Source organism: Eubalaena glacialis, chromosome 2 (assembly GCF_028564815.1).
Source record: "Eubalaena glacialis isolate mEubGla1 chromosome 2, mEubGla1.1.hap2.+ XY, whole genome shotgun sequence".
NCBI lineage: Eukaryota > Metazoa > Chordata > Mammalia > Artiodactyla > Balaenidae > Eubalaena > Eubalaena glacialis.
In genome coordinates, this window is record NC_083717.1 from 25,027,991 (window position 1) to 25,055,903 (window position 27,913).

Consider the following 27,913-nt stretch of genomic DNA (forward strand, 5'->3'; position numbering starts at 1 on the left):
AATGAATTTGAATTCGAAGAAAAGCAAACCCCTCACCCCTGGCAATACCATCTGCACCACTTATGAAGCATTGGGTAAGTGTTAAGACACAGCCGGTGACCACTGTGTAGATTTTCAGACTCTCAGAGAGGAGCTGTGGAAGTCGGGAAGCATGGAGAGCCGAGTGTTTACCCGGACTCAAGTTCTGGGAGTTGGGGCTCAATATGAGAGTGGGTTTTTGGGAGCTGCACTGTGCAGAGTCAAGCAAAATCCAGAAAATAGGGCCAGGAGTCAAGTTACACTGGAAACAGAGGGATGGCCTTAATGTAGCATCAGTTACAAGGATGGAGACAGGGAGATGGATGAAGGCACAGGACGAGGGACCAGATGATAGAGACAGGAACCCAGAGAAGACATTAGGGAGAGTGGGTAGAAGATGGAGCGGCATTGGTTCCCTGATGTGCTCGAAATTAAGCCTGAAGTTTTTAATACAGGGCCTAAGCGTTAGCCCAGGGGAGGGGGAGTGTGTCGAGAACACCAGGGTAATCAGAGAACATCAAACCTTTCCTTTTATAGAAGTGGAGGCAGAGAGTCAGAGAGGACAGACGATTCATGTGAGTGACACAGGAAACAAGAGCACTGAAACCACAGCTCAAGTTGCTTGCTGTCTTCTTGGCTATTTTGATAAAAATAGCTACTGACTGGTGCATTGTTTTCAACTTAACTTCAAGACTCCCTCTTATCTTTTTTTTCATTGTTTGAATTAAATTAATTGATGATAGAAAGAAAGCAGGTGATTTCAGCAGTTCATACGCTTCCTTGAATCAAGGAACCACTGTTTATATGGTGAGCACTGTTGCATGACTCTTTGTTGAAAAATAATCAGTGAACCAATTGTCAATATTAGGTGCTGATTATGTACAATAAAACGATGATAACTAAGTTGATGTACAGTCTATAGATTATGTATTTCCAAACTTTTTGCTAAACTAACGAAGGAAATGGGAGAGGGAAATTTTCAAGTTTGAAAATAATTGATATGCAAAAATGACAATGAGACATATGATTTTCAGAAGGAAAACATTCATGGGAAAAGAACTTATCTATGACAGTCAAATGTCAGTGAAGAAGTTGCATATTGATGAGTAGAAATAGTAAAATGGGGGACAGGAGAAGAGAGATGATGAAATTAAGAGGTTCCATTAAAAACTTGGAGATTTTCTTATGAACATGACTATGTAATCAATGCTTTCCTCCTCTTCTCCTGAAAAAGCAAGCAAAAACAACTAGCAGGATTTTTTAAATTGTGCAAATTCAATTGTCCATGGAATTTAGAAGTCAGGTAATCTGCAAGCTTCAAATACTTGTAGGGACTTTCAAAAGCCCAAGATTAGACAGAAGCAGAGGGAAGACATGAAAATAAGGAGCTGAGAGAGTGTTGAGTGGAACCATAAGAAGCAAATTCTAGGAAGAGCCATCAAGAATACTATGGCTGATAGTCAGACAGTGCAAGAGCTGTATCTCTCGTTTGCAACAATGGATGTGTTGTACCAGGATGAGGACAGCTGACGGCAGAAGACATGATGGACTCAATCTGGTTCAGACACGCAAAGGGGAATGGAAATACAAACTTACACAGAAAGATAATATTCACAGGGAGCAATCAGTCTTTGTGGGTGTGGAGAGACAAGCCCATTGTTGTGAAGCCTAGAAAACTGTCCTGCTTCATCTCTACTTAGGGATATTCTGCTAACAGCTGGGTCATGAAAAGTCAACTTTTCGAGGATCAGTAATAAAAAAGATATTATAAATAAAAGTGTGGAAAAGATCTGCAAAGCTTTCCAACTGACGTAACAAAGATAAATTGAGATCAAACATTTTATCATGATTTTTAAGAGCATAATAAGCACCTGCTTCTAAGAAGGAAGACCACAAAGTAGAAATTGAAGAACTTAGGGAGAATACCGCGAAACAACTGAGGTTATAAAAATGTGTAGGCAGAACTCAAAAAAGAAATAGAAGAAAAAAAAACCATTATAGAAATGAAAAGGAGGAGAGAATCAACACTGTGAAAAAGATAGAGGGGGGTTTCAGGGACCTAAAGAAATTCTTGAAGAAATAAAAATTGAATCAAATAAAATAGTAAATATTTTAAGCATTAGAAAGGAAACACCAGATATAAACGGTAAGCAAAGTAGATCTAACATAAATGTGATTAGAATCCCCAAAGAGGAATTGAGTAGAACAACTACGCACAGATATAATTTAAGTAAAATAAAAGATAGACGTCTGCATGCTGGAAACTAAATTTTTGGTGGTGAGCACGCTGTAGGGTGTACAGAAGTAGAAATATAATGCTGTACACGTGAAACATCTGTAATGTTATAAATCAATAAAAAAAATCTTAAATAGAAAAAAAAAGAAGTCTGCATACTGAATGGCCATGCCGGGAACTAGTAGATACTGACTGAAAACAGTCAACATAAAAATATAATCCAGTAAAATTATTAAAAATATAATCCAGTAAAATTATTAAAAATAATAAAGAAGAAAACTTTGGGTAGCCAGGCAAAAACATTGTCACAAAAGAGGGGAAAAAAATAGGGCTGGCTTCAGATAGCTCCAGTGTAACACTCAATACCAGAAGATTAGGGTATTGAATGTTATATTCTGGTATCTTCAGTACCAGAACACTTACGAGAAATACAAGAAAATAAATTATAAGCCAAAGATTTACATCAGGCCAAGCTCTCCTTCCCCTATAACGAATACAGAAACCAGTTTTGGATAAAACTCAGATAATAGTGTTCCCATACACATGTGTTGGGGTAATTAAAGGGTGAATTTTATTCAACTAAGAGATTACTGAGAAAACGACAGCAAAAGGACTCAGGGTAATGAGGAAAATATTTAACTGTATAAATAAGTTTAAAACGGTGGATCAGTGGGACAGGGTAAAATGCAGCTATATGCCCAGACAAGGTGCAAATCTGGTGGCTAACAAAAATGGGATAGGAAGAGGCAAAGAATGTGAGAGGTAGCGGAAGTTTGCTGGTTGCCTCATCTGTATTAGCCAGGAATCAAAGATACTTAAAGCTCACAAACCAGGATACAGAAACATTAGCATACTTAAAAGTGCATAGCTAAGTACTAAGAAAGGTAACATTGTTCACAGAATTTGGGTCATGGAGAGTGAAGAGGAGCTATAGTCAAGGAAGAAACATTCTCCTGATAACATATAAAGTTGCAATTATAATGGTAACCAACCTCTGACACAAAAAAATTTTTTAATCTCTGTGCATGACAGAAGTGCTACTCACAGAGTGAGGAAAACACATAGGAAAAGACCTTTAAAAAATCATAAACACATAAACATAAAGTAACCGGTAGACCTCAGGCCAAATGTCTCTATTATATTAATAAATATAAATGAGTTCAACATTTCTGTTAGTAGAAAAGATTTCAGGTTGGATCATAAAACCAACTCACGTCTATACTAGCTAAAAGCAACACTTCAGAAAGCTTGAAGATAAAAGTATGGGTAGAGGTAGACATGTCAAATGCAATTGAAAAGGAGGCAGGATCACTAACTTTAATATCAGACCAAGTGGAATTCAGGCCAGAATAAGAAAAGAAGGACACTTTATAATGCTAACTTGTAAAATCACGATGAAAACATAGCACCACTGCACTAAATAGCAGCGACGTTTATGAGAAAGATTAAAGGAGACACAAGGAGAAGTAAACAGAAGCAAACTAGTGGTAAGAAATCTTAGTTCTTCTCTTTCAGCCATGACAGATAAGCGCAGAAAATTATGAATATAGAAGTTGTAAGTAATGTTATATGATAGATAGATATATAACCTAACATACTATCCTGACAATAGAAAATTCATACCTTTTAAAATGGCCCTGGCCTCTCATAAAAGTAGACTACACATTGGGCCCCAAAGAAACCCTCAATCAATCCCCTAAACTAACAACAAGACAAGCAATATTTTCTGATCGGAGTGCAGCAAAAATAGTGGCTAATAAAATTGTATAACTTAAAAAGTCTTTAAACCTGAAAATAATGTTTAAAAGCCCTATCTCTTGAATACTTCTATAAACCCTATAGTCCTTGGGTAAAAGATGAAATACAAATGAAAACTATCAAATGTCTAGATAGGCTCTGTCTAATATGGTTGACATCAGCCATAGGTAGCTGCTTAAAATTAAATTAAATTAAAAATTGAGTTTCTCTCTCACACACTCAAACCACATTTTAACAGCTCAATAGCTACCAGAGGCTAGTAGCTATCACACTAGACAGGGCAGATACAGAAAATTTCCATTGTCACAGAATGTTCTATTGGATAGTACTGGTCTAAAATATAATTATAACAAAAACACTACCTATGAGAATGTACAGGGAATAGCTAAAGCAGTGCACAATAAAATCTTCATAACATTAAAAACATATGTCAAAAATGATGAAAAAAAACACAAAAGGTTAGGAAAAGACCTTCAACATTGACCTTTAATAATAATAAAGGCTTTTAAAGGCTCATAAAGAATTTAACGAGTTAGAAAACAGAAAAAATGTAGCACCAATAAATAAATTCAAAAACTACTTATAAGAAAAATATATGAATTACTGGAAAAGCTACTTTTTACAGAGGGTAAAAATTCAATATAAATAATAAGAAACAAAAGGGAGTATACCAAAGGAACAGAGAAAATGAAAATTATAATATGAGACCACTTTGCTCAATTCTGAAAATGATTTCAATACCTGGAAAAAATGGATAATTTTCCAGGAAAATGTAACTTACCAAAGCTGACACCAGATGAAATAGAGAAAAATCTAAAATGATTTATTTCCATAGAAAAATCAGAGAGATAACAAAGAGGTAGGCAGCTTCACAGGGAAATGCTACCAAAACTAAAGAGCAGAGAATTTCAATGTTGTGGAAACTATTGCAGAGCATTAAAAAATCTCTCCAAATTATTTTTTTTAAAGCAAGTATAATATTAATACCAAAATGTGATGAAATTTTTAAAAGCCTTATCAACAAACTTTATTTATGAATAGTAATTCCAAAACCATAAATAAAATATTAACAAATGGAATTCAGCAACATGTTAAAATAATTATAATCACGTTAGACCTAGCCTAGAATTCAAGGATGATTCAATAGTTGGAAATCTAACGTATCATATTAGTAGAAAAATCTTGTGGTTATCTACATAGTCTCTCAAATGACATTTTTAAAAACTCAATAACCATTCTTGATGAAAATAATCAATAAAGTTGGAATACATGGACACTACTTTAACATGATAAAATATGTGTATCTCAGTTCAAAAGCCAGCACTAGGAACTTCCCATTAAATATCAGAATCACATCCAGGATGCCCACCAACATCATTATTATTTAATATTTCACTGTAGAATTAAATATGAAATTTAACAAAAGAAAAAATTCAGATTTAAAGATGGAACAGAAAATATAAAACCATCACTCTATGCAGAAGACTATACAACTGAATACTTGGAAAACTAAAGTGAGCCAATTAATCAATTTTTAAAACTATAAGAGAATTACTAAAGTAATAAAGTACAAAATTATATAGAAATCAATAACTTTCATATATATGAACAGTAGCCAGTTAGAAGATAGAATGGAAGCAAAGACCTCTTTTATAATTGTAATCCAAAGAAAAAATAGATAAAACTTAACACAAAATGTGCAAGACTGAGGTGGAGAAGACTTTTAAAACATGAATTAAAGACTGCCTTATTCCATCTGGGCTGTTGTAATAGGACACCACAGAATGGGTGGCTTATCAACAGACATTTATTCCTCACAGTTCTGGAGAGGCTGGGAGCCCAAGATCAAGGCACAAGCAAGCAGACTTGGTGTCTGGTGAGGATGTCTGGTGAGGACCCACTTCTTGGTTCATAGACGGTGTGTTCTTACTGTGTCCTCACATGGAGGAAGGAGCGAGGCAGCTCTGCCCTCATGACCTAATCTCCTCCCAAAGTCCCCACCGCTAAATAGCATCACATTGGGAGTTAGGGTTTCAACATATGAGGTTTGGGAGGACACAATCGGTCCATAGCAAAGACACAAAAGAAGACATCTACTCTTAGACTTAGCAATTACACTTCTGGCCACTTATCTCACAGATGTCCCGACAGATATTGAAAAGATGCATCACAAGAATTACAGCGCTGTGTGTAATTGCAGAAGATTGGAAATTAACAAAATATCTATGCATGGTGAGGTGGTTAATAACACAGGGTATCTACTTTGACATATACAAATAAAGGAACTTTCTATATATTGATATGGAAAGATGTCCGAGCTATAGTATTATCTGAAGTAGCAAGATGAAGAACAATGTGATTAGAGTTTTCCTTCTGGTGTTAAAAAGGGAGAAAAGAATATATACTTACGTTTATTTGTATGCATTCCTACTTAGGAAGGAGACATCAGAAATCCAGGACAATGATAAACTGTAGATGGTTAGTAGGCATTTAAAGGAGTCTTTTCACTGCATTCCTTTTAATATATTTTAAATTGTTTAAACTATGTGTGTGAATTACCTATTCAAAAGTAAATATAAGATATTTAGAAGAAATACTCATGCAGATCGTTTAGAGAATGGTGCATGTCAGCCTACGCTAGCGTTTCCATCACTGCCTTAAATCAGAATTTGGGGCCTGACTGTGAATGTTGCAGGGTGAAGGGAGTTGGAAGGCTGCTGATACACCGCCTATGAGGCTATGGAGAGTTGTTTTTCTGGAACCTGGCTTTAAATGAAAAACACTTGCTCTAATTTTCCAGTGTGCTCAAGTCAGTGAAATACTTAAACAAATGTCCCAACTATTGTTGGCTGTTCCCCCAGAGTGGACAGAGTTTTCCTGGATGGTCCACTGGTTCCTGCAGACTGCAGAGCTCTTCAGAGACGGCAAGATTGAATGTGGAAAGACAAACTCAATAGCACTGGTATTAGTGATTTTTCTTGTAAAGGACCATATTTTGATGTGATATCATTGAAGCTCTATGTTTAATGACTTCTGTGACATACTCCTATCAGGCAGATCCAACTGTACTTGGGCAAATTGATCACTGTGCTATTTACTCCACATAAATTATCTTTAAGTTGTAGGGGGAGATACATCTATTTGGACATCTGTACTTAACTGATTGCAGACCGTAGTGGACTGGCCAGTTCTGTCCTTCTTGCAGGTGCTGGGAAATGATAAGAACTCAACCTATGTTAGAAGCAACAATCACACACAAGGGGTACAACGTGTTTTTTTAAATATATGTCAACCAGAAGTTTAAAGGATGAGAATTGCAACCAGCCTTCCCTCCACCCTGAATAGTAGTTTAATTTAGAATAACAAATATTTTAACGTGTACCAGGACCATGCCACTTCCTTGCTTTGGAAAGGAATATGCACAGTTTGTGTGAACATTCACCCACCACCTGATCTACACCTGCCCAGGGCTCCTAAGAAAGTGTGTGAAAGATAGAAATCCATCTTCCTCTGCCAGTTTCAGAAGGTTGCTGCCACCTATAGGTGTCTGTGAGCATCTGCACATCGGTGATGTCTAAGAGTGAAGGGAGAGAAAAACCCAAGCAGAGGAGCAGAGAGAATAAAGAGGCATGATTATATGGAAGTTAAGGGCCACACAGAGAGCAAAGGAAGCCATCCTCTCTGCCTGTGACACAGCTCTTTCCAACCTTCACCTCTGTCATTTAGAATCCTTAGGGCACCCAAGGGCCTTTAGGTGACTGACATAAGGTAATCCACTTTACTAGACCCATGACGGGGAAAGGAGAAAACCAAAAGAAAAAAAAAAAAAAAGCAAACTCTGACTCAGAATCTTAGGGCTATATAAATTCTACTTTACAAAAGGAAACAACCACCACCCTGGGCTTGTCGGCTTAGCCTCTGTGGTGTATTTATATTCAAATGTATTTTTTTCAATTAGTTCTTTAAAAATATTTGTTTCCTTTGCATATATTCTATAAATCCTAGAGTCATTAACTCTAGTAGGTGGAGGGGACATTTGAAAGCAATCCAGTCTACACTTTAACCCCAAGTATGGAGGTTCCTCAAAAAAACCAAAAATAGAGTTGCAATGTGATCCAGCAATCCCACTCCTGGGCATATACCCAGACAAAACTATAATTCAAAAAGGTACACACACCTCTATGTTCATAGCAGCACTATTTACAATAGCCAAGACATGGAAACAACCTAAATGTCCATTGACAGATGAATGGATAAACATGTGGTACATATATACTATGGAATATTACTCAGCCATCAAAAAGAACGAGATAATGCCATTTGCAGCAACATGGATGGACCTAGCGATTATCATACTAAGTGCAGTAAGTCAGAGAAAGACAAATATCATATGATATTACTTATATGTGGAATCTAAAATATGATACAAATCAACATACCTATGACACAAAAACAGATTCACAGACATAGAGAACAGACTTGTGGTTGCCAAGGGGGATGGAGGGAGGAGGTGGGAAGGATTGGGAGTTTGGGATGAGCAGCTGCCAACTATTGTATATAGGATGGATAAACCACAAGGTCCTACTGTATAGCACAGGGAACTATATTCAATATCGTGTGACAAACCATAATGGAAAAGACTATGAAAAAAAATATACATATATACATAACTTAGTCACTTTGCTATACAGAAGAAATTAATACAACATTGTAAATCAACTATATTTCAATAAAATAAAAAAAATTAAAATCTATATCCTGAACATGTCTGTACACGATCACAGCCCTGCCCATCTTTCCAATTTCATCTCGAATCCTGTGTCATCTCTCTCATCACCCTCCAGCCACACAGGCCCCTTGATACTTTTCCTCCTCGCTCACCGTTTCTGCCTTGGGGTCTTTACCCTTCTCATCCTTGTACTTGGAACCCTCTTGTCCCAGCTCTTCCCATGGCTGCTTCTCACGCTTCAGCTTCACCATCATTATTGTTCCAGAGAGAAGCCCTTCTTACCTCTTTGTCATTGTCAATCAAATCGTCCGATTTATTTCCTTCTCTTTTTGCTTTTCAAAGGGTTTTTATGTTTTTAGTTGTTTACTAGTACCTGCTCCCTTCACTAGAATATAAGCTCATCTTGTCCCCAATTATGTCATAAAACAAAATAGATGCTCAATACATATTCATTGAATGGATAACAAATGACTCCCTCTCAAAAGTTATTGAAAAACGCCAAACTACTCCTTTTTCAACGTCCCCAGAAACTGGTAACAAAAGAAGGAGAATCTAGAACTGTGTCCCTGGTGAACTCTGTCTCTCACTGAACTTTTCTGATGCCCGGCATCTTTCTAGGGCCGCCTGTTCTGTGCCGCAGATTGCCCCTTCATTTGGTTTACTGTACGTCCCATGAGGAAAAAAAGAAATTTGCCTTTAAATAGTACAAATTAGCCCTTCCAGTTAAATTAGGGTGAAATCATCTAACACAGTCTATTTGGTACCATTTCACTCCAAGGGACAATAAATACCAAATCTAATCACATGGACAGAGTAGTTTGCTGGCAACTCAGGCCATGTATATTCTCTAAATGAACTTGCAAAGCATCAGTGCCTCTAATTAAAGTCAGCACCCACTGTGGCTTCAAGTCCCTTGAGATTTGTTCCTCCGAAAACCAAGAAAATCTCACTTGTTTTTTTCTGACCCAGAAATCTTGCTCAATGGCCTTGTCTGGTCATTAATGTATTCTATGAATCAACTCTTCTCTTCTGCTCCCTTTGTGAAAATTGTAGAAATTTGCCATACAGCATGAGCACTGGAAAGAGAGCTTTACATGCAATTCGTCATTTCCTGACCATGTTATTTTGCATACCTGAACTTGATTCTCCTTGCTGTTGACAAAGCCTGGGTCATGACATCTCTTCTCCACATTGTAAAGGACCAAAGGAAATAATACTATGTGGAAATGCATTTTGAAATCTGAAAAGACCAAATGTAAACGACTCATTCTTGTTCAGTTTTACTTATAAGAGGACATTGAGAAAAATGACCCTGTGGTGTGGTTGAGAGCTCATTGGACCAGGAGACCCTGTGCATGGGGCTGACCTTGACTGAGACATAGCATCTTGACCTTGAAAATGAGGAACTTGGATGAATTCATCCTGCAGGTTTTTCCAGCTCTAATGTGTGAAGATTTGTTATTGCAAATAAGGCTTCAGATATTAAAATGCAGTGACAGTGTCTTCCTTCTTCTCTCAAACCTATCTACATTTTATTTATAGGCGAAAAGCCACATTCTGTGAAAGCCCATAGAATTGAAATGCTGAATACTTTTATATTTACTGTTAAATATTTATTTAGAGCTCACCATATGCCAGACACAATGATTCAAACTTTTATGATCCTGTAGGGCTTAAAAAGCACTTTTACTGTGTCTGGTGTGAGCCTCTCAAATGGCCTCTGATGGAAGGCCAGACAGCGATGACCAGGCCCATTTCACAGAGAGAGAAGAGGGAGGGGAGAGGAATTGTGAACTGCCCAGTTTCTCGGATCCCATGCGTGGGGTGCAAGTCAGGTCACAAACTCTTGGATTTTTGAACTTACAGTAACTCCCCTACATATGAACAAGTTCCGTTCCAAGAGCACATTTGTAAGTCCAATTTGTTTGTAAGTCCAACAAAGTTAGCCTAGGTACCCAACTAACACAATCAGCTATATAGTACTACACTGTAATAGGTTTCCATTGTTACTGCTTGGCGCTTCTTAGCAATACCAGCTACATCACCGCTGCTTTTATGCTTGCTTCCAGACATCCTGGGCTTGAAATAAAGATACTGTACTACTGTACTCTATACAGTGCTGTACAGTAAAGTACACAAAAGCACAATCACTTGTAAAGGATGCACACGGATGACAATGTACACCAGACACTTGAACTGACTTACGTGATTGGACATGCAAATGCACGTTCACATCTTTGAAAGTTCACAAGTTGAAAGTTCATACGTAGGGGACTTACTGTATGTTCTTTCAACTCGGGTGGATGGTTATGGGACAGTTACGGGGGCCTGTTCTCAAGATGGCAACTGACTAAGACAGCTCCAGGACTTTGGCAGATAAAGCTCCCATAAATGGGATAGGGTTAGAAAGTCACAACCCTCAGACGTATCAAGAAAATGTAGTTTTCTATAGTCTGTGAAGCTCCTCTTAGGAGGCCCCACTTCCTTTCCGTTGGTGTGATTCCATGATTTGAACATTGGCTTCAGGTTTAACTTAGTCGTTTGGGAAAATTTCTAGTTCTTTCAGTTTTATCCTTCCCTCTATTTGGCCCTAAGACAGTGTCTGGGGCTTGAGAGAATCTGGTGGAGGGAAGAGAGCCTTGACTTGGTGTGGTCTTCAAGTGTGTTGCTGGGTTGTGCCCTTTCAGTTGGCCAAGTCCCATTCCGGCGTGTCCTGGTGGTATCTGTGGGGATGCCCGTGGGGGGTAAACTTGTGGACTATCCTTTTCCATTGTCAGCGTTGTGCAATCATGTCCTCCTGAGTGCACCTCCCCGCAGCAACCCCAGGCCTCCCAGACACCTCTGAGTCGTCATTATTTCTCCTCCGCTTTGCACTCAAGGCCCTTGTCACTGCCCCGCTGAATCTAGCTCCAGCTAAAGAAATCACCTGACTCAAAACTCACTGCAGCCTTCAGACCTGAAGCTCCATTTCTCCTGGTCACAGCCTCTGGGAGGGCACGCAGCCATGGAGAGCCGGTGACCCATCACATTCTCGCGCCCTCTCTCTCTCTCTCTCTCTCTCTCTCAAAACTCAACAAAGGACTCAGAAACTATAGTCAGCATAGGCCAGGGGTTTGAGCCAAAAGATCCACTATCAGGACCAGTACCATGGCAAGTCAAAGCCATATGTAAGCTTAAATCACATGGGAGCAAGAAAATCATAAATCGTCATAATAATCATGGCTACTATTTATCGAAGAGCTCATCGTGGTGGGTACTATGTGAAGTGTTTTACATGTGTTATTTGTTTAATTTTTCTAACTCCCACCAAGATATAGATAGATAGATATAGACCTATTTCTATCTTATATCTAAATCAATCTATCTATCCTTCCATCATATCTATCTATCTATCTACCTACCTACCTATCTATCCATCTATCTATCTAAAAATATACTCCAGTGGTTTTTAACTGGGGGCAATTTTGTCCCCCAGGGATATTTGCAATACCTATCTGGAGACATTTTTGGCCTCGAGTGGGTAGACACCAGAGATGCTGCTAAACATCCTATAATGCACAGGACAGTCACCTCAGGAAAGAATTATCTAGTCCAAAATGTCAATAATGCCAAGACTGAGAAACCCTAATCTCCCCACGTGTAGAAGCTGGTTGCATAAATGGGAGGGTTTCTAGATATAATAATAATAATAGCTAACTTTGAGGGAGGACCATTTCCACATACTCCCTTATTATTATCCCCATCTTACAGTGGAGGAAACTGAGTCTTAGAGCATAATTTACTCAACTGACACATTTAGTAAATGACAGCTGAAATGTAGACCAATTAAACAACTGAGTCTAGATTCCTAACCATTATGTCGTATTGGTCTTCAATATACTAGTTTCATTGCAGTTTTTTTCATCATGTTGGTCTGATAAGCCTAATCTTTTTTGACTGAAGAAAGCATGGGTGGCTGAAGGGGGTCTGTGCTGCACCAAGCAGAACCTTCTTGCAAGTAAAATGAAAATGACTTTGCAACAACTGGGGGAAAGAGAGATTATAAACAAATAAAAGTGTCTGGTTCACTCCAGTGCACTGATTTACGACCAGCAGTAGAGTCCCTCTGAGAAAGAATACTATAGGATGATTCATATTTGGCATCAAATACGCTGCCTCTAGCTGAGGAAACTGGCAGGTTCTCACCTTCTCATATAAATATTTAAGTGCACCACACTGTCATTTATTAGGTTTTCTGAAGACTCCAAGTGTGAGCGTCTTGTCCAGAATGCTGACTTTCTAAGGATGCTTTATCTGATCATCCGGAACTTAAAAAAGAATTGCTTTTGGGCCATTGGGGGATTTCAGAACCACTTCTGGGAGCCATTTCTCTTTTGTAAGATTGAGACCACCTTTGCTATCATTGCTGGTTTGCTCTGTGTAGCAACTGGTATTGAGGGCCTTTCCTGGCACATGGGATGTGAGTCATCTTCCTTTTATACAAATGTGGAAAACAACGTCCAGACTCCCCTTTTGCTGTCGGCATAAAATCAAGTTGAGTTCTCCTGGCCCACTGAGGACTGTAATCCCAGACCTGGGTATCCCATGAGGGAGGAAGTAAGGTCTAGAGATGGGTAATGCCAGCCAGAAGAGAGAGCCTCTCATATTCATTGGAAAATATTAATTGGTCTCAGTTCATTCCCCCAGGGACCAGTGGAAATAGTCTCATTGTGACTTTGAAGGACAGAGAATGACCCCAGGAACTGAACCCCTAGGAGACTCAGACATCCTTGCAAGTGATGTTGGCTGGGTCCCTGGGCGTAAATGGAGCTGTGATCGGAGTTGAAGAATCTGCGAGTGTGTGTAGGGGAGGAGGGCAAAGAGGTGGGAAGGTCAGATGGAATCTGGAAAAAAATCAAAATAAGGAATGCAAAATAAATACTATAAAATGGATAACCAACCAGGACCTACTATATAGCACAGGGAGCTCTACTCAGTATTCTGTAGTAACCTATATGGGAAAAGAATCTGAAAAAAAATGAATATATGTATATATATATGAATATATAAATGAATATATATATGAATATATATATGCATATATCTATAACTGATTCACTTTGCTATATACCTGAAACTAACACAATACTGTGAATCAACTATATTCCAATAAAATTTTTAAAAAAAGAACTACTTAAGATTCCATATCATTCCTTATTTAAACTTTTTGAAGACTGCAGAAATGAGATTCATCAACTCTTTTCCTTAAAAAACAAAAACAAAAACAAAAAAAACCTTTGGGACTTCCCTGGTGGTGCAGTGGTTAAGAATCCGCCTGTCAATGCAAGGGACAGGGGTTCGATCCCTGGCCTGGGAAGATCCCACATACCGCGGAGCAACTAAGCCCGTGCGCCACAACTACTGAGCCTGCGCTCTAGAGCCAGCGTGCCACAACTACTGAAGCCCGCTCACCTAGAGCCCGTGCTCCTCAACAAGAGAAGCCACCTCAGTGAGAAGCCCGCGCACCGCAACGAAGAGTAGACCCCGCTCACCGCAACTAGAGAAAGCCCGCGCGCATCAATGAAGACCCAGCGCAGCCAAAAATAATTAATTAATTAATTAGTTAATTAAAAATACAAAAAAAAAAGCCCTTTACCTCCCAAGCCTACTGAGAGGGGAGGGACTACCCTCTCCTCCAAGGGGAAACCAGTTCGATTTATTGCTGTTTCATGGAAGCAGCTTGATCCACCAGGGATGAACCAAAGTGGGGCTTTTGTTTAACATTAATGGCTGAGGTTGGCTCTTAAAAGCCTGTCATTTAAATGAACAAAGGAGCAATTGCTTCCTGACAGCAGTGGTGGGAAAATGGAAGCCTGGGCTTTGATGTTTCACCCACAAATCTCCACTCATCTACTTACTCCACTTTATCCCTTGACCTGTCTGTTTAATCATTTCACCTCCTTTCTGCAAAGAATTACTGCTGTCTCTAGCACACGCGGTGATCTTCCTGCTTGGTGATTTCAAGTACCCCTTTGACAAGAGGTCACTATTGCTCATCCATCCTTTCAGCAATAAATTATATGGGTTCTTCCCTTTGGGTGTGGGCTAACAGGTGAATGGAGATTAGGGCAAAGGGTTGGACTGGTCACTGTCTGGAAGGGGGAAACCTGTGGCTCCCCCTTCACCACCTGGAGGTCAAGTCCAGCATCCGAATCACCCAGCTCTCACAGTGCCTGGATAAAAGCAGAATCACCATATTATACTAAAGAACCACTGTTGCTCTGAAAATACTAAGGACCATCTCTGTAAGCAGATAGGTTCGGGGGTCCCCGGGAGAAAGAGAACCAGCTTTCTTAGACCATTTTCGTCTAAGCCATTTTGTGATCTAAGCCTGGCCACAGTGCTTGCCCTTGAACAAGTCTTCTTAATCAATGATCTTAAAGGAAATAAGGGAATGCAGGAACAAAGGAAAAGCAGTCAGAAGACAATAGTTCAGCAATTAAAACAGAGTCCTAGTTCCTCCACAAGGGATATACATAATAATATATCTTTGAGTTCTGCAGGGACTAAGGTCCCCACCCACGTGGAGGACAGATGATGATGTTGACCCTCCTGACTTCAATCAACTAAGGCTTGGACTCTGTCAACCTCTGCCCCAATTCTATGCTGAGTTATCCTCTGTTCCAGCCCCTTCATGAATATGCATGTACCCTTAGCTTAAAACTTCCCCAATTTTGCTGTTGAGGAGACACTGCTTTGGGAAAGATCCTGGTATTCTCCTCACTTGCTGCAAGTAATAAATCCTTCCTTCTCCCGATCTTCGGCTTGGTTGTGTCTATCAGCTGGACATCCACCAAGAGGCGAACCTAGTTTTCAGGTAACATGTTGGCTAAAGAATATACCATCACTGCAGAGTATTCCTTTGTTTTATTGTATTTGAGGGAGGAAAGGGATTTAGTTTTCCCAGTGGTCCCAACTTTGAAAGCAGCAAGAGAAAAGTGAGAAGTCTACAGATTCTGTTGGACTCGCTTGGAGCCACTTTTAACCCAGAAGACATCTGTGTCTCCCCCCAGACCTACGAAATCCCAACACTGGTCGAGACAGTCCTGGTCTGAAATCTCTAAAAAAAAAAAGATTGTCTCGGACGAAGTGAGAGAGTGGCATGGACATATATACACTACCAAATGTAAAATAGATAGCTAGTGGGAAGCAGCCGCGTAGCCCAGGGAGATCAGCTCGGTGCTTTGTGACCACCTAGAGGGGTGGGATAGGGAGGGTGGGAGGGAGATGCAAGAGGGAGGGGATATGGGGATATATGTATACACATATAGCTGAGTCACTTTGTTATACAGCAGAAACCAACACACTACTGTAAAGCAATTATACTCCAATAAAGATGTTTAAAAAAAAAAAAGGATTGTCTCTTTCTCTGTTCCAAACTTCACTTTTATTTCCCCCAAGAAGTATATGATGAGGCTTAGGAGGCAGTACAGTGCAGGGACTAAGAATGTGGAACCTGCTGTCCGATTGAAGGGATTTGTATCATATTTCAGACACTTGCTGGTAGTGGGACCTTGAGAAAATTTAAGCTCCAGTTCCCTTATCTGTAAAATGGTGATAATAATTTTAACATAGTAGTATTCTTCTGAGGGCTAGGGTAGCCCACAGACTTGGTATTGTGCCTGGTACATAATAAATTTTTGATAAATATCAGCATTATTAGAATTATTATTGCCTCTAACTACTACTATTAGCAGCATGTACGCTATGGAATTCAAGTTAGATGAGTCACCAACGCCATCCTACATTGCAAATTCCCTAACCGTGGCCTTCCACAAGGAAAATACTTAATAAACATTCTGAATTTGGAAGGAAAGGTGAAAGAGAAGGAGAGAGAAGTCACAGAACACTCAATGAACGTTGATTAAGTGGCTGGCAAGGCGGGGACTTGCATATAAAAGAATCTGTCAAGTCTTGTCACTCCCTGCCCCTTTCTGAGGGCCTAACCATGAGTGGTCCCATGGGCACAGTCAAAGGCCTGTAACAGGAGAGAGCATGGAACATGCAAAGTACGGACAGGAGTACAGAGGCAGAGCACATAGAGTAAGGATGGGCAGTAAGTCTGGGAGACAGGCAGGGCAAAGCCATGCAGGAAGTTTTAGGTCATGGTGAGGACTTTGGTCCTTATCCTAAGAGCAATAAAGCCACAAAAGAATTTTAACCAAGGAGTGTTTATGATTACATTTGTATTTTGAGAAGACTACTCTTGAGAGCAATTTGGGTGGGACTAGAGTAAAAGAAGGTGATAGATCCGTTAGTAGACCATTGCAGCTGTCTAGGCAAGAAATGGATTCGCTGGGACCTGGGTTGGGGTGGAGGAAGCAGAAAAAAGTAATCTGGAGTCAAAATCAAGAGGACATGTCTATGAATTCCTGGAGGAAGGGGTTGAAAAAGAGGATGGTCTCAACTCTGACTCCTAGTGTTGACTAGTAGGAGTGTATGGTTGGTAGGGCCATACCTGAGTTCATTTTGAGATGCTCTTGAGATATCAGAAATGTTAACTAGAATGTTGGCTATGCCAATCGGGAGCTCAAAAGACAGGTTGGGGCTGAATTTAGAAGTCATTAGATGGTAATAAGAATTTTGCAGCATTAGCCAAAGTAAATGAGAAGTTAAGGATATTTTAAGGTCAACGATTCTTGAGTGTGTACAAATGCTGAGGGGAACGAGAGAGAACATTGGAAAATTCAGGAGGAAGAAAGAATAATTAATTGCATAAGGAATTCCATCAATTTGTCTGTGTTTTGAAAGAATTTATACCTTTCATACTTCAAAAAGGATTCAAAGTAACTTATAATATTTCAAAATACAACAAACAAAACAAAAAAGTATCAATGGTTGGGACTGATTATTTTAAAATATTTAAAATCACTATCAGAAGATGGTAATGCATTCAGGGGTCTGGGATTAGTTGATCTGTCAGGATGACTGAAATTAACGAAAATCCTCAATGGGATCAAATCGACCCAAAACTTGATTTTGTAAATGAAATTTTATTGGTTCACGAACATGCCCATTCACTTATGGATTGTCAATGGCTGTTTTCCCACTACAATGGCAGAGTTGAACTGAGATTGTATGGTCTGTGAAAACCTAAACTATTTACTATCTGTGCCTTTATAGAAGAAGTCTGTCCATCCCTGCAATAAGAGGACTGGATCTTCTCACTAGAGGAGAAGTCCGAAGGCAGGACCATCTCCAGGATGGTTGCCTCAGGGGATCAACCATGTCATCCTGCACTAGTTTCTTCCCATTTCTTGGCTCTTCCCTTCTCAGTGTGTGAGTTTCCTCCTGAGGCTGATGCTTGTCATGATTGCAAGAGGACTAGGGCAACATGGTTTCCACAAAGTAGGTGAGACAGTGAAACCCCGTCACCAATCATGGAATCTAATTTTTTTTCCCTCTTGTTCTGACTGAACCTACCTGGATGGCATACTCCCCTGGATTGATTAGGGTCACAAAGGAAATGACACAACACAAATGGCAGAGTAATGGGATGGTGTGGGGAGGTGGGAGGTTGAGGGAGTTTATTTTCCCGGTGGGTAACGTCACCTTCCTCTGAAGAACAAAGTTGTGCGAGGCGGGCGGGCTCAATTAAAGAGAGTTAGAATTCTCCTAGGAGCAAAAATGGAGAAAATGGATACTAGGTGGACAACCTACAAACATGAGTCACCATCACTTCTTCCTGCATTTGAGCAGCACATTTATTCAGCGCTTCCTAGCCAAGACATGTTATAATAATAATGATAATGATAATTTTAAAATTATATGACAAAGGAAAGCATCTGATTCTATCTACATAAGTTCTTCTGCAAAAACACTCTTTCTCCCAGCAGCTCCAGTAGCACGTGTTAGAGGCTCAGACTGAAAAGAGGTGGAAGAGACAGATCCCCTAAGCCCTCCTTTCAAGACCTGTGAACAAGGTCAAAAGCAAGATGGAACAGGACTCTGGGGAGAGAGAGAGAGAGAGAGAAAGCAGGAGTCAGGGGAAGAGATTTTTAGATGTGAGGTATTCAAAGGTGCTTGAAAGTGAAGGAGAAGAAACGGAGAAAAGGAGACATTGATGATAAAGAAAGGAGAAGCAGATAAAAGTGTTACCGAGGATAATCCACATAGCAGGCATGTGATCTGCAAATATCAGTTAGAAAAGGAAGCAGAAGCTGGGAGGGGAAACTGACAAACCCCTGTTTTCCATTGTTCAAGTCACATCCTTCCATGCTCTTATTTAACTCATACCTTCATTGAGAAGATTCTTCTTATAGAAGTTCTCCCAGTGTTGTTTTGGTGTCCAAGCTTGTCCCCTCAGGCTTGGACTTCTGTGTATTTCTACATAAACATTCACTTCATCTCCACAAGGCAGGCATACTTCTCCCCGTGGGCATGTTCATGGGAAAAGAATTCCACGCAGGGCCTTGGAGACTTTGTGCCATCATACTTTCTTGTTAGCTTCAAGCAACTTCATCAGTTTTCCTTTCAAAAAATCCTTTCCTCATTTCTTTCCTGGTTTTAATTCAGAAGACGAAGACAAGCAAGTCCCCACCCAGCAGAGTACGGGTAGAAATCTTAGTGACAAAAAGAGATTTAGAGAGACTTAGAATGTGTGACTTGTGCAAGATTCTTTTTTTTTTTTAATTTTTTTTACCATTGACATATAGTTGATTTAAAATGTTGTGTTAGTTTCAGGTGTACAGCAAAGAGATTCCGTTATACGTACATATATATATTTTTTTCAGATTCTTTTCCCTTATAGGTTATTACAAAATGAGTATAGTTCCCTGTGCTATACAGTAGGTTCTTGTTGGTTATCTATTTTATATATAGGAGTGTGAATATATTAATCCCAAACTCCTAATTTATCCCTTCCCCCACAGAGATTCTTAATAAATTGGAATTTGCCCAGTGGGTGGCTTAAATGAGGGATTTCCTTAAGTTCCCCCTATTGTCACTCCCTGGGGTGTACTTTGAGATACATTTGTAATACTGAGTACCTTCTCTAAACCTTGCATTTCACATACCTTGTGGAATTTAGTCCTCACGATAACCTTGCAAATATAGCTTATTAACCCATTTTATAGATGAGGAATGAGGTTCCCAGAAATGAATTTCCCACACTCAGAACTGGAATTTGAATGTAGGTCTATTTACATTACAGACAACTTCCACTGTCTCCCTGCCACACTTTCTTACATAAGATGTATATTCCTGCCAAGTTAATTGTGTATAAACATTCAAATACACTGTTAACACCAAGAGGGGTTTGTTATTTTAAGGATTTCCGGTAGAGTTCTTTTTTATGTGTGACAGAAAAGATATACCTAGATTTTTCCATGTTGATTTCACAAATGTGCAACCAATCTATTTGTGGCCTTCTCTGTTCTGATTTTCTTGTAGCTGAACACTTATTTCCTGAAGACTTCTCTGTCCGCCAGTTAAAAGTATCAAAAGTCTGCCCTATATCATCCTTAATTAGCTGAGAAAGCCACTGTTGAAACTGCTTACTGCTCACCTTTTACCCAGAACCCAACTGGGAAAAACGGAAATGTACTGTTCTTTCTACTTTTCAAAGGGACCCATTAATCATGCAGAAATCTATTACAAAGCTTCTTATTGAGCAGTTTTGCAAATTATAATAACGGTCAGCCCTCTGTATCCGCGAGTTCTGCATTTGCATACTGACACAACCACGGATCAAAATTACTGGGGAAAAAAATTCCAGAAACTTCCAAAAAGCAAAGCTTAAATTTGCCACGCAACTATTTATATAGAATTTACATTGTATTAGGTATCGTAAGTATTGTAGATATGATTTAAAGTATACAGGAGCATATGCATATGTTATATGCAAATACCGTACCATTTTATGTAAGGGACTCGAGCATCCTCGGATTTGGTATCTGCTGAGGTCCTGAGAATACTGAGGGGTGACTCTAATAACCTTGCTGAAGATTTAGATTTTGGTAACAATGGTTTGTAAGCCTAAACATCTTTGAAAATGCAGGGAGATGTTATTTAAGCCTTTATTATGAGAATAGGTAAGAGTGAGGGATTCATTACTGGCTAATCTTTTTGCCAGCCCTATATGTAAAGCACTGCAGCTTAAGACATAGAATATTAAATCTACCACAGATACACTATTAATACATAAGGAAAAACTCTTTTAACAGCTATATGCCATTTTATTTTTACAATATTCTCACCAATGTGACTTTAATAAAATTGATGCCATAATACCTCCCCTAAATTGGTTGTTACTGATAATGACGGAATAATTTGGAAGTAAATAGTCTGGCAAAACTGAATATGGCTATTTATTTCAGAGTTGATTAATTAATAATTGTGAACTAATGCTAAATGTCTCACGTGTTGTGTTTGCCTCTTTGCCAAAAGATATTGGTGCCTTATTTTGTTGCCAGTGCTAATTGCTAATTACTGCTCTGGGACCCTGGAAATTGACTGAGGCACAAAAGTTGGCTAGCAGCTTGCTTTCCTAAAGGCTTTGCAGGATGGAAAACAAAAAACAAAAAAACCCTCCAGACCCTCGAGTCTCACTTCCAAGATCTTGTGCTTTATGCAGAATGTTTGGGCCCTGGGGCTAAGGTTTGGAAAGCTGCAGGAAAAGTGTACAAGAAAACTATTCATAGCTAAAGCTTTGGGGAATGTTTTCATGGGCTGAGTCTTAAATAAACTGAAGTCGTTTTTAATTGAATGCACTACTAGTCTGTTTCAAAGAGGAATTTCACCAGGGTGTGGTTAATACCCCATTTGCTGGTTTCGTTGTTGTGGGATATTTTGACTACTGGGACCTAATTGCACCCTAAGGCTTGGAACAGCTCCAAGCAAAGAGTGACATTTTCCAATGGTTCAGGGAAATAAATGAACTTCCATAGCTCTTTTACTGTTTGTGGCCAGAACTGGAGACTGCATATTTACTGAAGGGCACACAAACTCACCTGATTTATTGCTTGACAGTTGACAAAAGTGTTGATATTTGCATGGTGAGACCTGGGTGATAGCATATTTTGAAATTTTTTTCCAGGGTGTGAAGTATATACGTTAGTTTTAAATTTCTTTGCAATTAGAAGTGTTTTGATTGGCTGCATTTTGAAAGCCTAAGAATGCACAACCTCTGCAATGTATAGAGCTCTAAATTTAATTATTATCATTCTTACGGGTAATATTTAGAAAAATTAACACTAAGCACTTTGTGGCCATTTCAATGAGTTTCTTCCACATTCTCCTGACAGACTGACTTGCTTGTTAAAATAGAACTACAAATCCCCCATGGAAAAAATACAAGGGGTATTATCAGGACTAGAGCCAGATAATTGAACAGGGGGTTGTCTAACCTACTCTGAAAGGTTTCCAGGAACAAATATTTCATCCCCTGGTAGCCTGTTTCAGTGTCAAATCCAGAAGTTCTTAACCATGTCTTATTCTAATCCTTCTTGCTTCATCAAAAGCTTTGCTCTCTGTGACTACTGAGAACAGTTGGGAAACAGCCTATGTATCATAATCTTTCAGATTCCTAAGGATAGTCATTAAATTTTCCTTCAACTCTCTTCTCACCAAGCTAATTAACCCAATTCTTTGAATCTTTCCTTATAAGACTCCACACAGCCATCCAGCCTCGTTTACATAGCAATTCAGTTCTAGAGCTCAAATTTTTTCAAGGATACTTACTAGGTATTTGGCTGTGAGACATTTGAAAGGGTCTCAAGGAATTCCAACTAAGGGTATCCTGCTGTGATGACTTAATAAATCCATGTTAGCAACCAGGTACTGAGATCTGCCAGATACCCCTTATTCCAGGCGAAGCTGTCAGGAGCTTATGTTTACAGTGAACAGAGCTTCTCTTCCTGGAGTTTAAATATTATCAAGGAGTTTACATTCTCAACAGACGAAGTCATTTCAGCCTACCTTCACTGTACTGTCATCATTAACGTTGGTTTCTCTTCCGAAAGTAGCTTCCTTTCAAAACTGATTTATCAAGAAGAGTCCATTGGTTGAGGGAGCTGACAAAATAATTCACATCAGAAGAATCTGAATTAGGAAGAGGTCAGATGGCAACGGCCTGGGTTTAGTATCTGTCCACCGTCACAGACTAAAAACGTGAGGCCTCTGTCACATCCGTGGTGCTTATCTTAATAATGCTCCACATAGCACTTGGCCACCCCATGCTACTCTTTATTTTACTTTTTAAGACCAGCGTAGCCATTGCAATAACACCATAAACTTCTGTTTTGTCATTACACAAACATTACATGTGCATTTGAAATTAGTGAGCAAATGCAGATAAACTAAAAGAAGAGAAGGAAAAAAATCATCCTAAGTGTAAATGGTCTAAACAGCCCAATTAAAATGCAGAGATTGGGCTTCCCTGGTGGCGCAGTGGTTGAGAATCTGCCTGCCAATGCAGGGGACACGGGTTCGGGTCCTAGTCTGGGAAGATCCCACATGCCACGGAGCAACTAAGCCCGTGTGCCACAACTACTGAGCCTATGCTCTACAGCCCACGAGCCACAACTACTGAAGCCCACGTGCCACAACTACTGAAGCACGCGTGCCTAGAGCCCGTGCTCCGCAACAAGAGAAGCCACCGCAATGAGAAGACTGCACACCGCAGCGAAGAGTAGCCCCTGCTCGCTGCAACTAGAGAAAAGCCTGCGTGCAGCAACAAAGACCCAGTGCAGCCAAAAATAAAATAAATTAATTAAAATGCAGAGATTTTTCAAACTAGATAAAATAACAAGATCCAACATAGGGTATCTATAAGAAATAGAGATAGATACTTTAAATACAAAGATATCTATAGGTTAAAACTGAAAGGATGGAAAAGATATACCATGCAAACAGTAATCTTAAGAAAGGTGGAATTGCTTTATCAATATCAGATGGCAAAGACTTAAAACAAGTAATGTTACTAGGACTAAAGAGGTATATTTTATAATGATAAATAAATGAATGAATCAAGAAGATGTAATGACACTAACTTCGCATGCACTGTAAAAAATCTTTCAAACATATGAAGCAAACACTGATTATACAAAAAGTAAAGGTAAATGAATCATTTTAACATTTTTTCTCTTTAGATTTTCGTCTTTTTTTCCAAGCTGATTTATAAGAGCTTTTTACTTATAATTCTGTAAGAAAGTTAAAACAATTTATCTGTTATATATATATTATCAATATTCCCAGTTTACTACATGTCATTTTATTTTGTGTGTTATGTAGTCATTGTTAACCTTTCCTTTATAGTTGTTGGTTTTGGTATCATGCTTAGAACATACATTCTTATCCTGATATTACAGATGTAACTACCATCACGGTGTCATTTTCTTCTAGAAGTTTTTGATTCCATTTAATTTTTCTTCTTAAATATTTAAGCTTTTTGGAATTTAAACACTTCTTAATTTCATGTAATTTTTACTTTTAAGTATTTAATTATTTTGAAATTTTTCCTTCAGGATATAGTGTGTGATAGTAATCTAACTTTACTTTCTATTAATCATCTTCCCATCACTGTTGGAAACCTGTCTTTTCCCAGTTTTCTTTACAAGTTTAGATGGAATGACTTTCCTTTCTCCCCCCTGCCTTTTCTGTCAAATAGTCACTGAGCAGCTATTACACACCAGGTAGTATGCTTAGCACTGGGGACTGGAAAAAAGAAAAAAGGGTGTAAAAACCAAATACGTTGTCTTTGAGCTTACGGTCTTTTAGAAAGCACAGGGGCAAATAGTAGTTGTATGAACAAAATGCTGCACAATCAAGATGAAGGAATGACACTTTGTTTCATGACCACCCATCAGATACATAATGAACTCTAAGCTCTGTTCATGTTATAAACATGACCAGACCTTTTAGGACTTTACAATCGAGTGGAAGATTCCTTTTTTAAATGCTTACATTTTTATAGTAATGTTTTGTGTCCAAGAAAATCCTTCTCTTCTGTAGTAACAATCTCTTTTAGGTGCACTGTTTGCCCTCGGGTCTTAGAGCCTCATGCACTCACAACCCGATTTCAATGTCATCTGAAAACATTTCTCTCTTGTGGCCTCCATTTTCCCTCCTCATACGTCTCTTACTGGCCTCATAATTGAGGACTTATTTTATTCACCACACAATGTCTTTGCCCTCCTGCCATCTGTAATTTATGCCTTACACACTCTGCTGCCTGGTATTATTTAATTCTGCTTTAAAAAATGACAAGAGTTTTGTGAACCACTTGGTAGGAATCACCCCATTAAAAATATTGTTATGCATAACGGTGTTTAGAAAAAAGCCCCAGCAGTGAATTTCAGATTTGTAAGATAATGTTCTTTATAGCACAACCCAGCTGGTGGTTACAGGTATCATTAATATTATAAAATAAAGATAACAGGAGCCCCAGGGAAAGAAGAATGACCTCCTAAGAGAAGGCTAGGGTTTCTAATCCAGGTCTGAACCTTCCATTCAGCTACACAAAAGGAAGCAGCAACCTTGCCAGGGGCAGATGTGGGTTTTCACCTCCCCCCGCAGCAGGATCTCCAAAGTGCTAAAATGTGCAGGCTGTATTGGGCGACCATCGACCTCTCTTTTCTTCAGTATCATTTTTCAGCAGAGCACACATTGGTCATTAAAACACCAAGAGTGTCCTGAGAAGTGCAGAAAAATGGTAGCTTTGATTTTGTTTTCTCTTTGGAGCTCTTGCACCAGCATGCTAATTTTAATTTCCTGATCACAATGTCTTTCTTGGGTAATCTGGGTGACATGGAATAGAGAAGAATGTGGAAGGTACTACCTCACTAACCACCACAGCCCATTCCTCTCCTTTCTGGACACGCAGTTAATCCACACTCTCCATCTGTCTGCCATGATGCTGAGTTCTAGCTGGTGGAAAGCAAGCAATAGGCTCTGTTTCCAGGCTGGGGACCCATAAAACCTGCCGATGTTTGATATTCGCAGCTCTTTTTCCTCTCACCAGCTTAACCCAACTACAGAAACCTTGGAAGCCTTTGCTCAGTACAATCCAGACATGAGATTGAGGGAGACTCAATCTCCCTCAAGTATTGGAGACCCAAGTATTGGGTCTCCAATACTTGGAGGACAGCTGCTGTTCTGGGCTAAATTGTGTGCCCCCCAAATTCATATGTTAAAGTCCCAACCCCTCGGGTACCTCATATTGTGACCTCACTTGGAGATGGGGTCTTTTAGGGACAATCAAGTTAAGGTGAAGTCATTAGCGTCGGTCCTAACCCAATATGACTGGTGTTTACAAACAGTGAAAACTGGACACACATACGGGGGAAGATGACGTGAAGATGCAGGGAGAAGAGACCTCCACAGAGCCTCCCCTCAGAGCCCCCAGGAGGAACCAATCCTGCCGGCACCTCCATTTTGGTCTCTGACCCCTAGAACTGGGAGACTGTACATTTCTGTTTAAGTCGCCCAGTTTGTGGTATTTGGTTAAGCAGCCCAAGCCAACTCATCCAGCCGCCCACCTAGCATGTATACTCATTTTGGAATTCATCGAAGTGAGAAATAAATATTCTCTTTTGGGTTTGTTTGTTTGTTACAGAAGTCAGCTTTATCTTAACTGAGAGATGAGAAGAATACGCTGTATGTCACCGTCAGCATCTTATACCTGTTTTAAGTCCTGATCTTTCCCAGGAAGCTGATGCAAGCCCCCTGGGGACAGTCCTGAAGACAAGGTGCAAAGGAAGAGTGTAGTAGAGGTAGGGACTTCGGTGTGAGAGTGGACTCATGCCAAGCCTGAGGCTGGGAGAGCAGCTGTGAGCACGGATCTGAGGGCTGGTCCCCAAGCTGGAGAGTGCAGGAGTTCAGAGCAGAGCACCTAGGCAGCGTTGAAGGGTGTGCATGGACACCCATTGCAAGAGAGCTGGCCGTGTGCTTGACAAGCTTAATAGCTTACAAGAAACTCTCCAGCCAGGACATCAACCTCTTCACAGTTTGCAAAGTGTTCATTGATAAAGTCCCTTATTTCATCAAACATTTATAGCCATCCTGGGAGGGAAGCAAGACCAAAAAGTTGTTAGACCACTTCAGTCCAAAAGCCTTCAGGTTGGCAGAGCCAGGAGCTGGATGGGGAGGGGTGCGGTGGTCCAGAGCACAGTGTTGAAGCCCAAGTGAGATGATAGGGGTGTCCCCACAGGAGCATGGTCCACGTGGGGTGTTGGAACCCTAGCGGAATAAGGAGCATGTCTTGCAAGTATCAGAGCTGGAGTGGAGGAAGGAGGGAATCCATCCAGGATGGAGACCCAGGGCAGGGGAGGGGGCCAGCAGCATGGAGACCTGTGATATATGGGGTCTCTGATCAAATGAACAAACGAATTAAGGATAATGGAAACCAGCTTTCTCCTTACCAGAGAAGGGAGCTGCAAACAGAGACAAAAAAACCCCCAGAAACAAGAAACTCAAAAAACCAGAATTACCCCTGTGATATAGATTGGATTTGGAGGTACTGGTGTGAATATGTGGTTTTCAAAGTACTGTCTAGATAGCTATAGATAAATACAGATATAAATATGGGTACATGTGTGTGCATTGAACCCACCCAGTGCCCAGATATTATTTCTAAATACCACTATCTACTAACAGGGTCCAGGGTTCCTTGGAGAAATGGCTGACTCCAGATTTGGGACCGGGAGAGTACACAGTAAGTCTGGATTGTCTCGTGCCAAAAAGTAAGAGAGTATTCACAGAATAGGCACATATCAAAAGGACACTGCAGGTAGCTTGAAGGGGCTCCCAAGGGCCAAATCTGGGACAACTGAAATATCAAAATAAATAACGAGTGTAAAGAATTGTATCCCATTGAATAAAATGGGCCAGTGTGAGTTCATATTGACAGGAATAAATGAATAAATGAGAAGTTTGATAAGGAACAGGATATTGACATAGTCTCAACATATCTCTCTACAAGGTACATAATAATTATGAAAAGAAAACATCATTAGGGTGAGATCACCTTAGTCATGTGACTAAAGTTAACAACATCAGTGATGTGACAACCAAAATTGCACACCACCTGATAGGATGCAGTCAGCAGAGCACAGCATCCCTTTTGTGATGTGACGTTGACATCAAAGATCTGAATCTTATCACGAGGAAACATCAGGAAAACCCAGACTGGGGGC